Source organism: Anomaloglossus baeobatrachus, chromosome 12 (assembly GCF_048569485.1).
Source record: "Anomaloglossus baeobatrachus isolate aAnoBae1 chromosome 12, aAnoBae1.hap1, whole genome shotgun sequence".
Classification (NCBI taxonomy): domain Eukaryota; kingdom Metazoa; phylum Chordata; class Amphibia; order Anura; family Aromobatidae; genus Anomaloglossus; species Anomaloglossus baeobatrachus.
This window is the reverse complement of record NC_134364.1, coordinates 34,658,407-34,673,350: the sequence shown is the minus strand read 5'-3', so window position 1 is coordinate 34,673,350 and position 14,944 is coordinate 34,658,407.

Here is a 14,944-nt window from a genome sequence, read left to right as displayed (position 1 = left end):
CACAGGGCCCTGGGGCTTGCCTCACTCTCAGGAGGCTCCTACATCTGACTGCACATATCATCAGCCCCAGGCACCCCTAACCTGCAGTGGCGGTCCCCACTGACCGCAATACTGAGAGTAACGTCACGATCAAAACAGAAGATTTCCTACCAGTGACGGAGATCCAGCAACGTGGAGTCCCTGAAGGTAACGCACATGCACCGATACAACACCTGCGGGGCTTCACATATAGAAATCTAGTCTTGGTGGTCAAGGGGATGTGGAACTCATGAAGACACCCACAAAAGAAGAGTGGAGCACCACGCACACTTGGCACATCGGGTCCAGTGGATTTATTTGCTCCTGTACCCCTCCGCTCCTCAGATATGTCATCCTCTTTCTCGTGCAGAAATGTAGTCTTTTTAGTCAAGGGGATGTGGAACTCATGAATTCACCCACAAATAAGAGTGGAGCGCCACGCACACTTTGCTAACAAGACTGGACTTAAGGCCCCGTTACACGCTACGATATATCTAACAATATGTCGTCAGGGTCACATCGATAGTGACGCACATCCGGCATCGTTTGACATATCGTAGTGTCTGACAGCTACGAGCGACTGTGAACGAGCAAAAATACTCACCTTATTGTTGCTCGTTCACACGTCGTTCATTTTCATAAAGTCGGTCACATTCCTGGACGCAGGTTGTTCGTCGTTCCTGAGGCAGCACACATCGCTCCATGTGACACCCCGGGAACGACAAACACAGCTTACCTGCGTCCTGCCGGCTATGAGGAAGGAAGGAGGTGGGCTGGATGCTACGTCCCGCTCATCTCCGCCCCTCCGCTTCTATTGGGCGGCCGCTGTGTGACGTCGCTGTGACGCCGAACGTCCCTCCCCCTTTAGGAAGTGGATGTTCGCCGCTCACAGCGAGGTCGTTCGGGAAGTAAGTACGTGTGACGGGGGTTACCGACTTTGTGCGATACGGGCAACAAATTGCCCGTGACATACAAACGATGGGGGCGGGTGCGATCGCACATGCGATTGCATGAGAAATTGTAGTGTGTAAAGCGGCCTTTACATACAGGGATCTCAAGAACGGAGTGGTGCAGGAATATGAAACTAATGCCAGATTCAAGATATCAGCGCATCAAGTCAGGTAAACAAATGACACGTTTATGGCAAGTGACAGGTCCACTTTAAAGCCATGTTGCCACACAGGACAAATGCTCCGATTTTTGAGCATAAAATCTTTTGCACTTCACATTTCAAGGAAAGTGGATGTGATTTCATGAAAACTCATGACCACTGTCTTCAAAGATGCGGTTGAGCTGTGGGGAGCGTTTCTAGGTGTTTGGGTTTTTTTCCACATTAGGCATCAATGGGGAACTTGAAAAACTGCATTCAAAAAACGCAATTACATTTTAAGTGTGGAATACCAATATTTGTACTACTGCAAAAAAGGGGAAACCCCACTACATCAAAGCCTAAAATTGGGTGTACCGTAATTTGGCATGTTGGGCACTCTACAGTTCTTTTTTTGTAAGCATTTTATGTGATGATTAAGTTATATATGACAAACCAACGATCCTATTTTCCTTCCTATTGGGGCATGTTGTCATCACAGAAGGGGATTCCTCGCCCTGGCGGTCCCGGCTCTTCAAAACTTTACATAGAACATAATGCAACATTACTCCTTCGGCAGTTCCTGCAGAGGAAATGGAGTGGCTGGACGTGACTTTCTTATGCGATTATGGTCAATCATCAAGGGGTTATAGAAGTGTAGCGCCAGCGTCTGTCCACATGTCGCGGGCGGGGGCACAGACTACTGCAGGGGAGCTACTCGAGACACTCGGATCCGGGATCGTGACTGTGGCTCGAGTGGCAGCCGGATCCGGGTCTTGTGCAGCAGCCAGTCGCCCCACAACTGAATAAAGGGGTTATTTACAGGGGAGAGTTTGTCAGTGACACCACCCGTGGGTTGTGGTGATAGTTGGTGACACCGCCACTGCCTTGGTATGGGGCGCCCGGGGCTGATGGAGCGGGGCAGCAGGATGGTATCCCCTCCACGGGTAGAGAGGTGTTGTCCCGGGGCCCAGGTGTAGGTGGAGTGGAGTGCTAGGACACAGTCTGCTGGCTGACTGGATGATACCGGTGTACTCACTGGTTTTTGAATAAATCACACAGAGTCCAGATAGTAAACCAAGTGCCGGATACCGGTAGTCTCTGGAGGAGTGTGCTCGGGTCCCGCACACCGGTAGACAGAACAGGGGCTCTTCCTCCTGCACTCTGGTTTGGTGTCTTGTGTCCGCATGGAACGGGAAAAGTCCACTCCCGGTGTCTTTGCTGTGTGAGCTGTGACCCGCGAGATCTGACCCTTGGGATTTTTGCAGACACTTGTAGATGCCCTATCCCCCGTGTTGGGCTTCTGTCTCGCTCTCTGGGCTACTAGTGGGACAAGACTTGAAATCTTGTCCCCTGCTGGTTAATTGAAAAGGTGCTTGCAGCTGTCCTTGCCCTGGGGTCCAGGTACCCAGACTGTGCACGGCCTCCGGATCAGATACCCACTGTCGGCACCGGCGGGCCACAACCCTGCCCTGGTCCACTTAAGGTCTCCCGTGACTGGATCTCCGTCGCCTGTGGCCCTGTTCTGCCAGGTAGTCTGGTAGTCCGGGAGCTACAACCCCTGACCACCACTTCGCTCCTCTCACTTCCTCTGCTCAAGCTTAACTGTCTTGTTCCCTTCCCTGACACATCAGGACCCCTAAGTAGGCATCACCATCTGCCTGGCCCCGTCCACTAGTGTGTCCCTATTGTCCTGGGGGGGTGAGTAGGCTTTTGTGGCTGGTGTTTGTACCTGTGTGTGGTGTTGTGTTGGAAGGCCGAGGAGGGAATCCTGCATCTGGAAGATGGATGCAGTCTCCTGTAACAACCTGATTTTGTCGGGGCGTCACACATGCACACTCCTCTTCCCCTAGCCCCGCCCTGCAGGAATACCGCTGCCATTACCTCTCCTGCTATCCAGGGGCATAACCTAATGAGTGGCACTGAGGCCCAAGAGCTGTTGAGGGCTCAGGGTTTTTTTTTTTGGCTAATAATGAGAAGACTAATAAATACTATCAAAAGGCCCATAGACGTTGGGAGTCCTGTTAAAGAAGTGCCCCAGTGCAAACTTTATGTCACATGGCAAAATTGCTGTACAGTGAACCATAGATTAAACACTATTCCTCCATGCATCATTCAGAGTCTCTTCTCGCTCTAGTTTAATGCTGCTCCATTTATAGTAAATGTACAGTACACCAGTATTTCAGATATTATAGCCTGATTAATAAGAGAAGTGGGGAATGGAAATGCAGAGGAATATAAGGCACACATACCCTGACAAACTTTGTCCCACAACAACACATTTTAATGAGCTTTTTTATGGTAATCCTATATCTTGTGCTCCCAAATAATGCATCATTTCAATCATTCTTATGCTTAGACACTGTGGTTCATGAACATTTTGCATGGATGGATTATGCAAATGTTAATCCGGACCCTAAAGGCATGGCATGTGGAGGCACGGACCGTGGCAGTACAAATATAACTGTCTGGAGAGAGATGGGCTCAGTTTTCCTATCAGCCGAATTAACGCTCCATGCACAGTGGATACAGAGCTATATAAAAACACCAAATATCTAACCCAGTAGATTTAAGGCCGCTTTACACGCTGCGATATCGGTACCGATATCGCTAGCGTGGGTACCCGCCCCCATCGGTTGTGCGACATGGGCAAATCGCTGCCGGTGGCGCACAACATCGCCCAGACCCGTCACACTACTTACCTGCCCGGCGACATCGCTGTGACCGGCGAACCGCCTCCTTTCTAAGGGGGTGGTTCGTTCAGCGTCACAGCGACGTCACAGCTGCGTCACTGAACCGCCACCCAATAGAAGCGGAGGGGCGTAGATGAGCGGGACGAACATCCCGCCCACCTCCTTCCTTCCGCATTGCGGGCGGGAGGCAGGTAAGGAGAGCTTCCTCGTTCCTGCGGAGTCACACGGAGCGATGTGTGCTGCCGCAGGAACGACGAACAACTTCGTTACTGCTGCAGTAACGATATTTGAGAATGGACCCCAATGTCACCGATGAGCGATTTTGCACGTTTTTGCGACGATGCAAAATCGCTCATAGGTGTCACACGCAACAGCATCGCTAAAGCGACCGCGTCACAAATTCCGTGACCCCCAACGAGATCACTTGAGCGATGTCGCAGCGTGTAAAGCCCGCTTTACAGTCTTTAATGCACCTCAAATGTTGTCATTATCTCCCCACTCACTTGATGACGTCTGTTCAGGTGAATCCGGGAGGGTGCAGGGAGCAAGTGACCGGAGACCTTTTAATTATGTGTTATTGAAATTGTTATACATGTAGCCATAGCATAGCTACTGGGGGGCAGAGGGGGCAATCGCCCTGAACCCCGCCATCTCAGTGGCCCACCCAGAGCTACCCCAATTTTTTCCAACAATCCCACAATGGTACAACGCTAGGGTCAGACCAATGGATGGCCGCCTAGAGGTGGAGCCAGTCCAGTCCACTAGTGGACCAGGTAGGAGGGCAGACTGGAGGTGAGACAGTCAGATAGTCAGAGAGTCGAGGAGTGAAGGTGGACAGGAGGAGACGCACTGACTCGGGGTTGACAGTAACCTGGTACCTAGGAGGGTAGTTGCTGGTGGAGTACTCCCGGAACTACGCGCTGACGGGGTACAGGATCCTAGAACAGGTAGAAGCTCCAAGCCGGCCTGTTAACACCTGCACAGCGAGGGGACCATCAAGGACATCGCTGACCCTAAGAATCCGAAGACTCAGTAGCAAAGGGAAAACCGGGGACAGGACTAGAGACTCCAACCCCACAGAGTCCACGCTACCGTCAGGCGGACAGAAGTGGGCAAACCACCGGACGGGGACCCCCAGTTGCTCTACGCCACGGGGACCCATTAACCAGAGACAGGTGCAGGGGAAGAAGGTACCAGATTACTACACTGGCACGAAGGGGACCTGGAGGTGAAACCAGCCAGCCTCGGGTAACCAGTTACCACCAACAAGCAGTGAGTAAAGACCAGTTGCACTAAACTACTGTGTGGACTACCTTCTTCCGACACCCATCACATCAACCAACCTCTGGGGCCCGGCCCTGCAGCGGCGGCTCCATCCATATAGCCGGAACACCGCAAGTGGCATCACATATGAACACTAATCTAATCCCCTGTAAATATATCCCCATTACAGAAAAGGCCCAGGGCACGGAATCGGGCAACGGCCACCACAGTGAGATTCCCAAGATATACACTGCCCGGGACCGAGTACCCCATATCCCTGAGCGTGACAATGTCATCATGCTGGGACTCTGCTTGCACCAGTGAGGGGACATCACTGCGTTGGTCCTCCCACTCTTTGGTGTGGTCACTGGCAGACAGCTCAGGATCCATAGGTAGATTAGTATAAGGGTCTGTGCACACTGGAAAAATGTGTTTCTTAAGTAAAATCCACACCCTCTGGCAGAATTTTGCACCAGTGACAAAAAAAAAACATAACGCACCCAAAAATCCGCATGCGGTTTTGGTGCGGTATTTTTTTGCTCATGGGGAAAAATACTGGGGGTCATCCATAAAGTGGAGAGGGAATACTGGGGAAAGAAGAGAAAAAGAGTGAAAGAGTGAAAGAGTGAAAGAGTGAAAGAGTGAAAGAGTGAAAGAGTGAAAGAGTGAAAGAGTGAAAGAGTGAAAGAGTGAAAGAGTGAAAGAGTGAAAGAGAAAAGAGAGAGAAAAGAGAGAGAAAAGAGAGAGAAAAGAGAGAGAAAAGAGAGAAAAGAGAGAAAAGAGAGAAAAGAGAGAAAAGAGAGAAAAGAGAAAAGAGAAAAGAAAGAGAAAAGAGAAAGAAAGAAAGAAAGAAAGAAAGAGAAAAGATAAAGAAAGAAAGAGAAAAGAGAAAGAAAGAAAACAGTTGGGGGGATATTGAGGGCCATATTACAGTGTTGCGAAAATACTAAGAGGTCGTATTACTGTGTGAAGGGGCATACTGGGGGCCATATTACAATGTTAGTGGGGGGGGACTAGTGGGGGCCATAATACGGTGTGGGGGCTATGCTGGCAGTCCTATTACAGTGTAGGTGAGGAATGGTGTGGGCCATATTATAGTGTGAGGGAAATACTGGGGGCCTTGGTACAGTGTGAAAGAAATATATGGGGCCATCCATACAGTGTGCAGAATATACTGGAGGCCATATTACAGTGTAGGGGGAGGGGGATTACCAAAGGTCATCACAGAGAGTGTAAGTAGGGCTACTGAGGACAATCATACATTGGGGAGGGCTATCATTCAGTGCAGGGGGACTACTGTACTCAAGGGGACTACTGGGGCTTATCATGCTGTGTATAGGGAGCTGTGAGCATCAGATGTAGCAGTGCTGGAAGCATCGTGAGACCTCATGTGGATTACTTCGGACCTACAGGGGTGTTTTGGGGGTTAATAAACTGGTGAGAGGGTTCTTTTTGTCTTTTATTTCAAATAAAGGATTTTTTTGGGGTGTTTATTTATATTTACTTTCACTTACAGATTAGTGATGGGGGTTTCTCAGATGCCTGCTATCACTAATCTAGGACTTACTTGCAGCTATGGGCTGCTATTAACGCCTTATTACCCAGATTGTAACCACACTAGGGCAATGGGAAGAGCTGGGTCCAGCGCCAGAATTGGTGCATCTAATGGATGCGTTACTTCTGGGGCGGCTGCAGACTGCTTTTGTTAGGCTAGAAATGGCCAAATAACCTTGGCCCTTCCCACTTTAATAATATCAGTCCCCAGTTGTCTGCTGCACCTTGGCTGGTTTTAGAAAAATGAAGGGGGGACTGCACGTTTTAAATCAAATAAAAAAAAAAAAAGCATGGGATCCCCTCAATTTCTTATAACCAACCAAGGTATAGTAGACCACTGATCATGGTGTTAATTTCTATGTCCTATAAGCAGAGAGTAGGGCATATGAATATTATATAGGCCTAGAAGCCATGGAGGAAAGTATAAGGTCATAAAAGGTTAAAATATATAAAAACGAAAAAAAAGGACAAAGGATGCAGGTGAAGGGGAGATGGTAAGTCCAAAATATACTAATAAAGATTAATGTCAAGAAAAATTGCATGTATAGAAGGAGGCTGTGGACAGAAAAGCGCAAAATAGGGTCTTACCCCGATATGTGTGGGGTGGGGAAGGGGGAGTAAACTCACTCACCTGATGTAGTTGTGACAGTCACAACTACTATATGTGCATGTACAAAAAGATCCACGGCTGCAGCCACCCAGTGGCAGACATCAGAAAGCAATAGAGAAGGGTGTTCAATTGCCGCGCCAACAGATCACTCGTTCAGATGATGAAGACCAATGTCACTTTATTTGCATACAGGTCTACGCGTTTCAGGAGCACCTGCTCCCTTCCTCAGGACCGTCAGATTAAAAATACGGTCTTTGATTTGATGTTATTTTTAATCTGACGGTCCCGAGGAAGGGAGCAGGTGCTCCTGAAACGCGTAGACCTGTATGCAAATAAAGTGACATTGGTCTTCATCATCTGAACGAGTGATCTGTTGGTGCGGCAATTGAACACCCTTCTCTATTGCTTTCTGAAGAAAAATTGCATAAAACAAGATGAATATTATCACACAAACTGAGTGTTATAAGGGATCGATGGCACTCCAGGAGAGGGGAGAAATGGTCAGTCATTGATCATATTTACAAAAATGGAGCATAGCTCACTGACTCGTTTAATCCTTTAGGGATCATTGTGTCCAGTGTCACTACCCATTTAGTCTCACACTGCGCCAGGCGCCTCTTAAGATCACCACCCCTGATTCCTCCTGTTATCACATCGATCCCTCTTATTTTCAATTTAGAGGGATCACAGGAGTGGTGAGATCTGAAGTGCCTGGGCAGTGTCTTGAGTATTGTCGGGTCTTCCTCTGTCTTGGCCGCAGCAATGTCCCTCACGTGCTCCCTGACCCTAATGCGGAGTTCCCTGGAGGTAAGTCCCACATAGGTCAGGGGGCACGTGCATGTGGCAAAATACACCACATATGTGGTGCCACACGTGATGTAATGTTTGATGTTGAAATTTTTTTGTCTATCAGAGGAATAGAAAGTATTACTCCGAAGGACATTGCTGCAGGCCACACAGTGGCCACAGGGGAAACAGCCCTGTGGAGGTCCACGAGACCCAAATGGATTCACTCTGGGGGGAACATAGTGGCTCTGGACCAATAGATCCCTCAAATTCCTTGCTCTCCTGGAGGTCATCAGAGGATTCGGGGCAAGTATTTCCGCTAATGCCGGATCTGTCATTAATACCGGCCAATGTTTCTTAAGGATGTGGCGCATTGTTTCCCACTCCAGGTTGTATGTTCCGATAAATCTCACTGCAATATCATGTTGTTCCTCCTTTTTTGGGGTATCTGTGAGCAGCTGCAGCCGGGGGGTCTTTTTGGCCCGGTTGTAACCAGCCCGGATGCTTCTGCCACTATATCCCCTTTCATAAAAGCGATCCCTGAGATCAGCCGACTGTGCCTCAAAGTTGCTGTTGGATGAGCAAATCCGTTTCATCCTTAAGTACTGCCCGGTCGGGATGGCGCGAATTGTTGAAGGGTTATGGGCGGATGAGGCATGCAGCAGTGCATTAACGGACGTGCCCTTCCGGAAAACGTCCGTTTGGATCGACCCCCTATGATCCACATTGATCATAATATCGAGGAAGTCGATCCTGCATCTGCTGCTTTTATGGGTAAGCCTGATGTTAAAATTGTTGGTATTTAACTGCCCCATAAACTGATCGAGCTGCTCAGCCGAGCCCTGCCACACAAACAAAATGTCGTCAATGTATCTTAGCCAGCACTGCACATGAGTGCTGAGCCCAGGTCCCTCGTCAGAAAATACTAGCCTCTCCCAGTATCCTAGGAAGATGCCAGCATACGAGGGCGCACAGGCCGCACCCATGGCAGTGCCGCGCTGCTGAAAATAGTAGATGTCCTTGAAGACAAAGAAGTTGTGTGACAGGGCAAACTGGAGCAGCTCAATGATCAGCTCGCCCAACTCGCCACTCCGACCGGACGCTTCAAGAAAAAAACGGACCGCTCGTATACCATCTGTATGGGAGATGCAAGTATAGAGGCTCTCTATGTCGGCTGTAACAAGGATCATATCATCCTCCAGAAAGATGCCGTCAATGCGCCGCAGGACGTCCGTGGTGTCCCGGACATACGAGGGCAGTGATTCAACCAAGGATTTTAAGTGGTAATCTATAAATTTACAAATGGGATCACACAAACCCTCTATGCCGGACACGATCGGACGTCCGGGTGGATTGACAGCATCTTTGTGGATTTTGGGCAATATGTAGAAGGTGGGCACTCTGGGATGTTTTCTACATAGCCCATCAAACATTTTCTTATTAATAAGGCCAATATCCAGAGCCCTTTGTAATATTGCAGTGAGTTCAGCGGAAAACACAACCAGGGGGTTGGAGGGAAGTCTCCTATAAGTATTCCTGTCTCGAAGTTGTCTAAGGACTTCATGTTCATATTTGTCACAGGAAAGAACCACAATATTCCCCCCTTTGTCAGCTGGTTTTATGACAATATCATGAAAGCCCTGCAGCTCGATCAAAGCCATCCTCTGGGGGCGGGTTAAGTTATCAAACCTCCGTTTGGTCGGGATCAGTTTAAAGTCCTCACTGACCATTTTAGTGAATATATCAATTGCAGGGCTAATTGACAGCGGGGGGAATTTTGTGGATTTAGGTAAAAGAACTCCTGGGAACATACCTGCAGCCGGGGTCTCCTGCTCCTGAAGTAGATCCTCAAGATTTTGTATGGCCTCACGTTCCACCTGGTTGTCGGACCCAGCATTCCGCTTATGAAAAAGTTTTTTAAGAGTTAATTTACGTGAAAACAAATTTAGGTCCTTCAAAGCTGAAAAAAGGTGAAAAGAGTTGGAAGGAGAGAAAGTCAAACCGCGTGAAAGGACCTCCACCTGATCCGCAGTGAGCACCCGTGAGGACAAATTTATTACCTGTAATCTGTTCCCTTGGCGTTTGTTCTTATTATACGTTACAGGTGGCCGGGCTCTGTGCTTAACACGTGCCCCGACCGTCTCACCGATATCCATGGAGCTCACTGAGGCACCGGAGGAGGACCCACCCGCGGAAGTATGTGACACAACTGAGGACGACCTTGATCAAGGATTTCTATTGGAGTTATCTCCAGTGCGTCCTCTAGCTGTGTCCGATCTCCATCTATAGGCTCTCCGTGTACTATAGTCCAAAATATCTCTATTCAGCTTTCTCAGTTTGATGGCCTTAATTTCCCGTTCCCATTTTTCAAGTTCTTTATCAATATCAGCATTGAAGCATGATATGATATATGCCAGATCAGAATCCCAATTTGCAGACACAGTGTTTCGGGGTGATTGCCCCTCGTCAGTACAAAGTGTGGGTATCTGATCTGGCTTATGAGAAGAGATATACATACATACATACATACATACATATATATATATATATACACATACACACACACACACACACACATACACATGCCTACATACACTTTTCAGAAATTGTTTTGGCCATAGAGTGGTTTTCTTTTATATAAATCTAATACCATTTATGAAATAAGCCAATAGTGGACACTGGCTCACTACCTGCTCTCCACCATTGGAAACATCAAGGGGACACATTTGTTTTCCCACCTCCCTATTCAAAGTATGTCCTGTTTAACCAAATATATACGGTAAAAGGTGGGGAGAATATATTTGCAGGTAAAGCAGGAGTCCCGTTTCCCTGTACAAACCATACAAGGCAAGTATGGGAGCAATCCAAATGGGAAAGTACAGAATACATGCGCAAACGTCTACCTTGTCAAAACCTCGGAATGGGTAGATACATAATGTATGTTCTGGTGACCAATAAAGGACAGATTTTGGATGGTGGTAGATGTGAATGAAAGGTGTATTCAATGTATTCTGATTTAAAAGGGATAGCGTCCCACCCATCCATATGATGGTAGAGAACTTCAAGCTCCATGTACTTGGCAAAACCTGTCTTTGCCATAGAAAATGTATGGAGTAGCAGTGCACGTCACCTCTTAATAGGTGATAAATAATTTCTTTATAGCAGGATAACCTTTTTCTTTTTAAGATCAGGTTACTCTAAATGCACATTACATGCACATCCATCAGTATCCATGAGTTGTCCTATTATGGTCTCTAGAACAAAAGTCTCCGGTTATGCTAAATACGGGGAAGTACCAAGCAAGCGGCGAAAGGGAAGGGAAGTGGGAGATGGTGACCCCTGACCAAACCTACTACTCGTCTCTGGGGTCCCTCACCACCATAGATAGGTTCCGCTCCTATGCACCGAGCCGGATACCTGACCCTAGTACCACTAGCGCTGGATTCTAAATATTTAATGGATGGGACGAGCTCTTCGGCAACCCCAGTAAACGCTAAAGAAAGACACAAGGAGGACACACAGGGGGAAAAGCATGAACTACTTATTCGCAGATGACTCAGGTAGAAGTGCAGCAAGGTTTCAGCAACGAAACCACAGATGTGAGCAAGCCACCTAGAAGGAACTGAATAATAATCACCAGTCCAGGGAAGAAGGGAGTATTTAAAGCACATGGGGAATACTGATGATCAGCAGCTGGGTGAAAGGTGAGCTCCTGCTGGGTCCAAAAGGGGAAGAGATGAAAAACCAGCAGGAAAGCTACCTATACCAATGAATACTGACATCAGGAACAATAGATAGTCAGGGAGCATTTTGCACAGCCAAACGCTGTGACCTTCTATTGCCGAACACCACATGATTGTCTGTCACCTGTGACACACCAGTGACATCTCCATTCTTGGTTAGCAGTATTGCCTTGCAGCACTGAGGTCCTGGGTTCTAATCCCACCATGGCAAACATCTACAAGGAATTAGTATGTCCTCCCCGTGTTTGTGTGGGTTACTTCCGGTTTCTCCAGTTGCTTCCCACACTCCAAAAGACAAACAAATAGGGAATGTAGATTGTGAGCCCCAATAGGGACAGCGATGATGATGTCTCTAAAGTGCTGTGGAAATATATTGTACTGCATAATGGAGTAAAAAAAATAAAAAATAAAAAAAAAAAAAAAAAGGTTAAATTGTCAGAAATCAATCACAGCAAAAAAAAAAAAAAAAGATGTATTTTGAGACCAAGGATGAGAGTGGGTTACAAAATCTCTAGTTTACTATCTAAAGCACACTATATCTAGTGTTTCTTCAATTAATCCACCTCTTCAATTTATTCCTAACCTTCACAAGCTCCAGCAGAACAGACCAGATCAATTTAACTTTTTGTTGTTTTATAAGTCAATGTCATTGGCAATGTCTCAGTCTGTTTGTCAGCACTCTTTGTAATAAATACGACAATGCAACTGTACACCTAAGACACACAATTGTGTTGTTTTTTTTGGATGTGAATTACTGTACAATTAAATTAGGTTGTGTCGTGGATGGGTGCGGGGTCGTGTCTGAGGCTCAAGTGGTAACCAGACCCGGGGCTCGCACAACCGCCCGTCCATGCACATAGTGAAAGAGGGGGTATTTACAGGGGAGATTGTCTGCGACACCACCCGTGGGTTGCGGTGATGGGTTGGTGGCACCGCTGCTGCCTCTCGGGGCCGACATCCGGGACCAGTGATATAGGGGGTAGCAAGGTGATTCCCCCTCCACGGGTAGGGGTTGGCTGTAGTCCCGGGGCCCAGGTGTGGGTAAGGAGCAGGGCTGGGGCGTTGTCGGCAGGTTGGACCGGATGACAGCGGTGTACTCTTGATTATGAATAATCCACACAGAGTCCGTACTGTAAACCAATGCCGGATGCCGGTTGCCTCTGGAGGGGTGTGCTGGTCCCGCACACGGGTTGACAATGTGTGACGCCCTGGGCAAGCCAGGGGTCACAGGTCATTACACCACCACACCCTACACCCTAGTTAGGCACATCAAAGCTAACAAAATCCTTGTTGCCTTCCTCCAGACACTGATGTTCACACCAGGGGGTGGGCCAGGCGGTTTGCTCCGCCCACCGAGGAGTTCACAGCTCTGGAGGCGGGAAAACCAGGAGCCCGTGGCAAGCTGGAGGTGTTGCCGTGGAAGGTCCCGAAGGTTGAACCGGAGGCATCCCCTGAGAAGTCCCCCGAGCCGGAGCCGATGACCCGCTCCGAGCCGAAGGCCCAGCAGCGGAAAGCCCTTATGCCCATCCCCCACACCTCGGCTGAGGTAGCGCCGGGTTGTTGCTGTAAGGCAGCGCCCAAGGCCAAGACACCGCGGGACACGCCGCCCAGATTCCTGACAGTGGGCAACGTCCAGAATGTCCCGCGGGGCCCGACCCGTGCGCCGGAGCTCGCCACAGCCCCGTATTGGGATAGGGAGCCGGTACCGTTGGGCCTGGAGATCGGCGAATGGGAGAGAAAGAAGGCCGAGCTGGTGGCCAGAGCCATTAGAGAAAAAGAAAACCTCCGACAAGCAACATTCCGTGTCCGGGGACCGCTGTACGAGGGGCAGGTGAGGCGGTTTGATGTCCGCCGGGGCTACGGGTTTATCTATGAACCGGGCCTGGAGGCCGAGGTGTTTGTAGCCCGGCGGGATGTGAATGCCCACCTGCCTGAAGAACATCCCGGCCGCAACCTGATGCCGGGCGACATCGTGCAATACACCCGGCACTGTGGGGAGAGGGGGTGGTTTGCCCTAGATGCCAAACTGCGGGGCAGCCAGGAGAGCAGAGTGAGTCCTGCACCCCCTCCCTCGGATGAAGCTGAGGGTCCGGAGTAGGGCAGCGGATGCCCGCAGCCACAGTTCCCGTTGGGACCACCACTGAGTTTATGTTTGTTTGAAAGTTTGCAAAATGATGAAAATGATTACCGTGTACTTCACCTGATTAACCGTGATTTGCAACCGGCCGGAGCCGGCATCGTTGTCCCCGTGGGGACCGTTTAAAAAGTTTGCATGGGAACTATCCATGGACAAGCCCGTGAACTTGCAGGGCAACCACAAACGTTAAGTGGCTTGTAAATAATTGTTTACCGTTACCGTTTTCCGCAGTGCCGCCTCCGGAGAGGCAGGTTGGAGGGAGGGCCCGCAGCAGAGCCGGCTGGGGCCCAGCCACCACAGGAACCGGTGGCTACCCTCTGGAGGGGAAGGACAGATCCCGCTCGGGTACCGTGTGCTGGACTGTGGGTCAAGGGGTGCTGCCTGGGTTTTAGGGGCAGCATCAGGGCCAGGTTGCTTGGGTGGGAGAGAGCGGAAACCGTAACCGTAAACCGTTTGAAACGTTAAAGTAAAATGTGCCTCCCGTTATGGGAAGAATTATTAAAAATGTAAATATGTTACCGTTTACCCTTTTATGCCTTTTGCAGAAAAATAAAACCGGTGTTGGACGGGCAGCCCGCGGACGGTCTGCATTTTGCTAAGGGGGAATGTGACGCCCTGGGCAAGCCAGGGGTCACAAGTCATTACACCACCACACCCTACACCCCAGTTAGGCACATCAAAGCTAACAAAATCCTTGTTGCCTTCCTCCAGAGTCTGATGTTCACACCAGGGGGTGGGCCAGGCGGTTGGCTCCGCCCACCGAGGAGTTCACAGCTCTGGAGGCGGGAAAACCAGGCAGTTTAGCTCAGGGAGAGCTTGAGTAAACAGCTAAGATGAGTTAAGGAAGTGAAGTGGTAAAGGAGGAGTAAGAGAAGCTGAAGGAAGGTGAAAGGTGACAGAAAGAAAGCCTGAAGTGAGTCCAGCTGTGTGCAGGACAGGGTCAGCAAGGTCAGCAGACGACGGTGACTGTCTGGAGGGGTGACTGTTCGGGAGTTCCTGGAAGGACCGCGGACGGGTGGTGACCCGGCGGTCTGGAGCAGCGTGCAAAGGACA